This window comes from Podarcis filfolensis (assembly GCF_964270895.1).
Source record: "Podarcis filfolensis genome assembly, chromosome: 6".
In the NCBI taxonomy this organism is placed as follows: Eukaryota; Metazoa; Chordata; class Lepidosauria; order Squamata; family Lacertidae; genus Podarcis; species Podarcis filfolensis.
In genome coordinates, this window is record NC_139609.1 from 78,622,350 (window position 1) to 78,627,475 (window position 5,126).

A 5,126-nucleotide genomic window follows, 5' to 3' on the forward strand; every position below is an offset into this window, starting at 1 on the left:
TACTTTTGTTGAGTTTTGAAACTTAGTCTGTTGAAGTATTGCTGTGGGAGAACTTGATGCACAGGTGGCTTGGCACTGATTTACTGCCAGTTGAGAGATGATGGAGAAATTCGTGTTTGAGAAATCTGTGTCTGGTGTATATGTGGGCTTCTGTTTTTTAAAACATTGTTTGAGCACTCCAAGTTGTATATCTGAATTAGTGCAGTCTGCAAACACCTGCATTGCTGCAAAGTGGTAAGTTGTGTTACATGAGCACACAACCCAACACTTGTGTAATGCCTATTCAGTCCTGTATGATGCATATGAATGTTATTCATTTGTGTGTGCACAAGAGCTGAATGTTTTTAAGATTGGAAAGGGGGCTTGGGCAAAACTGGAGATTGGCTGCATATCTAGCAACCTGTGCTGATGTTTCTGTATACTTCTGAACAAATGTTTGTGGCAGGATATAAATGAACTAAAAATACATAACTGCAGTTTACAAGGGAGCAAGAAACCAGTCTATAACATGATTACTTCTCATACCCTATACAAGACTGGTACAGGAAAATGTTTCTTGCCCACCAGTCAGGTACCACCTTATTCTTGGTACAAATACAGAATAAAGGCCTAAAAGTGATGGTAGTTACAGACACCTGCAAGTGAGTGAGAACAGAAAATTAGTCTTTCCATTTTGGAAAACTGCTACACTGTATGTTGACTGTTATTTATTTCATAAATTTTATACACCACTTGATTGTTTAAAATAAACTCAAAGTATAAAACAACAAATGTACCAATACAAATACCATAAAAATTCTGTAAATCATTCAAAACAAAACAATAAACTAAGAACTAACACATTAATAAACTTACTCTTCAATTGTAACAAAATGTTCAAAGTGGAACAAATGTGCAAAAATTATTTACAGCTGGCAGATGTGTTAGCTATTGTTAACCATAATAACCAGTTTTGGTTTTCCCCATGCTCAGACATAGTTAACATTTGGAAGGATGATCCTGTGCTTCAGTAATGAGAAATGAGCCACACTGAGTTCAAGGGGCATTATTTCCAATTAGAAGATGGTTGGACAGTGTTCTCAAAGCTACCAGCGTGAGTTTGACCAAACTGCGGGAGGCAGTGGAAGACAGGAGTGCCTGGTGTGCTCTAGTCCATGGGGTCACGAAGAGTTGGACACGACTAAACAACAACAAGGATTGTACTCTTAAGTCTCTTTTTCTTTTAAACCAAAGGTCTGGAAACTGTCAAAAGCACATGAGGATACCACTTTGCTGGAGCTATGCAAATCAGTCAGGCCAGCACCTGGATGCAACACCACTTAAGGAGCACATGTGTTGCCTTGCATTCTATGATGGAAGAAAGGCAGGTCAAAAATGCAGGAAAACGAATTGACTATAGATAGCTATATATATATTGTGTAAAATCATTTAAGTGTTAGATATATACCTCTTATCTATATAACACTTAAATGATTTTACACAATCTATAATAAAGTCTATATAACTACAAAGTTTTTAAAAGAAAGCAAAAGAAAACTACATATTAGTTGTGGGGAAGGAACCTTGAGCCCATGTTCCAAATAGGCCTGCCACGCTATACACTCACCTGTTGTCATGTCAGATGTGGAGATCCAAGCACTAACACAGAAGTTGCCAATACCTCCTATGGTGCCCATGAAGTCTCAGTAAGTACCGTGTTTTTTGCCCTATAGGACACACTTTTTCCCCTCCAAAAATGAAGGGGAAATCTGTGTGCGTCCTATGGGGCGAATGCAGGCTTTCGCTGAAGCTTGAAGAGCGAGAGGGGTCGGAGCGCACCGACCCCTCTCGCTCTCCAGGCTTCAGGAAGCTATCAGCAAGCCTGGGGAGCCCGCGGGAGTTCCCGCAAGGCTCCCTAGGCTGCGGATAGCAGCCTGCTGCCCAGAGCGTGGGGTGCGCTGAAGCCGTGGCTGGGGGGGGGGAATAATTTTTTTTTGTTCCCCCCCAAAAAACTTGGTGCGTCCTATGGTGCGAAAAATACGGTATCTCCTCAAATTCACAAGGCAGTGGCTCTGCCTCTTTTACACTGAACAAGCCCACATTTCACTGGACACCCACCATTTTGCGGCCATGTCTCTTTTCTGCACTTTTGCCTGTGGCAAGAATTTTGTGCCTTCCCACACCACCAGGGCACTCATTTCTCAAAATTCCAAATATACCTTACTGGCCTAGAAAGTTGGCAACTTATGCACTAAGGCCAGAGACAAGCTTATCTCTGCTTTTACCTCTGTGGAGCTTAGTGCTAACTTTGGGATAGATCTCTGCATGCTCAGACAGTAAACTGTCAAAAAGCAGCCAACATTTCTCTCTGATCTTCGACCTGTGAGACCTGCGGTTGAAGGCAGGGCCTTTTTTCCCCCAGCTGGAACTCGCTGGAATTCCTGGACCTCTCAGGTGGGCACCATTGCCATTCTAAGAAAACAAGGGAGGCATTCCATGGTGAGTCCCTGCACCTCTTTTTCTAGAAAAAAATGGCACTGGGAAGGGACCCCTGCAGAGATGATTTTGGGAGTACATAAGAAGATGGGAGGAAATGCAAGTTCCATTGCCCCAGAGAAACCCCACTGGTGTAGCACTGGATGATGATGATGATGAGGATGATAGATTCAGGTAGGTAGCCGTGTTGGGTCTGACGCAGTTGAAATAATATATATATTTTTAAAATTGTCCAGTAGCACCTTGTTGTTTAGTCGTGTCTGACTCTTCGTGACCCCATGGACCAGAGCACGCCAGGCACTACTGTCTTCCACTGCCTCCCGCAGTTTTGGTCAAACTCATGCTGGTAGCTTCGAGAGCACTGTCCAACCATCTCGTCCTCTGTCGTCCCCTTCTCCTTGTGCCCTCCATCTTTCCCAACATCAGGGTTAGAGACCAAGTAAGTTTGTTCTGGGTATATGCTTTCGTATAAGCTTGGGTATAAGCTTTGTTATCTGAAGAAGTGTGCATGCACACGAAAGCTTATACCCAGAATAATAATAATTTATTATTTATACCCCGCCCATCTGGCTGGGTTTCCCCAGCCAACTACAGTGATACCTCGGGTTACATACACTTCAGGTTACAGACTCCGCTAACCCAGAAATAGTACCTCGGGTTAAGAACTTTGCTTCAGGATGAGAACAGAAATCGTGCTCCAGCAGCGCGGCAGCAGCAGGAGGCCCCGTTAGCTAAAGTGGTGCTTCAGGTTAAGAACAGTTTCAGGTTAAGAGTGGACCTCCGGAACAAATTAAGTACTTAACCTGAGGTACCACTGAAATGGGATGGATCCAACTAATGCAGTTTGCTAGGGCTCCTGCTCCTCATGAGAAGAGAAGACTCCCTGGAAAAGACCCTGATGTTGGGAAAGATTGAGGGCACAAGGAGAAGGGGACGACGGAGGACGAGATGGTTGGACAGTGTTCTTGAAGCTACCAGCATGAGTTTGACCAAACTGCAGGAGGCAGTGGAAGACAGGAGTGCCTGGCGTGCTCTGGTCCATGGGGTCACGAAGAGTCGGACACGACTAAACGACTAAACAACAAGAAGGGCTCCTGCTAGCAGAATGGGACTTTCCCTTTCTCTCCTCCCCCAAAACCAATGGAGGGAAAAACCCCAGAACAGCATGCAGAGGGAATGGGGTTTATGATTTTCCTGTCACCACAAGGCTCTACTGTGGATCCTGATGCTCGAGGCGGCCGCCTCACCCTGCCTGTCCTAAACTCGGCAATCTATTTCGCACAGCTGCCTTGACTCGGCTTGTTCTAACCCCCCCCCCCCAAATCCCACCACCCCGCCGCGTGCTGCCCTGGACACTTCCTAGCAGCGTCGTCGCGCGTCCCTCGGCCTCCTTCCAACAACCAGCCCGCCCCCACCCGGCTACCACGGCAACGTGTGCCGTGTGGCCTATGGGAGAGCGAGACGGCGTGGAGTGACCGGGGCGTAGGGCGGGCCTTGTGTCAAGAGTTGTTCCCACAAGCGCGCATGCTCCGCCCGCCTTCCTGTCCATCATTCCGGGCGTTGCCTCGGTGGCAGAGCGAGGAGAGAGGGGCGGGGCCACGCCGGACTCTCCCGTCTAAACCGAGCGGGGAATTTCCCCTCTTATCATCCTTAGGAGAGGGGGCTCTCGGGTTGTGGGGTGGGGGAGGTTTGGAGGGAAACCCCTCCCTTTCCCCTCCTCGTGTCGTGATTCAGAGAGAAAAGCTATTGTCACAAGCAACCGCTGTCCTTTGGCGCTAGTTCCGTCCACGGTTGAGCTGCTTTCACTTAACTTGTGTCTGCTAATAATTTGGGATTTTAAAAAATATCATCGTCTTCGTGTTGCTCCTGGATACAGCGACGCTACTCTGCGCACGTAAAGAATCCTATCGGAGGGAGAATTTTTTTGGTGCTGGTGTGGTTCATTTTTCAGTCTGGGTTTCCCCAGCCACTCTGGGCAGCTTCCAACAAAACATTAAAAATACAATAAAACATCAGATTTAAAAACTTCCCTAAACAGGGCTGCCTTCAGATGTCTTCTAAAATCAGACAGTTTATTTCCTTGACATCTGATGGGAGGGTGTTCTACAGTGCAGGTGCCACAGCCGAGAAGGCCTGCCTGGTTCCCTGTAACTTTGCTTCTCGCAGAAGGCCCTCGGAGCTGGACCTCAATGTCCAGGCTGAACAATGGGGGTGGAGACGCCCCTTCAGCTATACTGGGCTGAGACTGTTTAGGGCTTTAAAGGTCAGCACCAACACTTTGAATTGTGCTCGGAAACATACGAGGAGCCAATGTGGTCTCAGCGGCTGCTCCCAGTCACCAGTCTAGCTGCCGCATTCTGGATTAGTTGGAGTTTCTGGGTCACCTTCAAAGGTAGCCCCACGTAGAGTGCATTGCAGTAATCCAAGTGGGAGATAACTACTGTAGCCCTTTCCTACTTGCTGCTGGATTTTGGGAGCTTGGTTGGGGGTGGGGAGTGGCTATGGGTTTCCCTTGCTTTCTACATGCAAGCATTTTCAGGGAGCCCGTTTTGGAGTGACCAGAGGAGAAATGATCACTGGGAGGAATGCAGAGAGAAGACACACCATAATTCACCTGTAGCAGCAAAACCAGGTGCCATCATCCCCCGCCA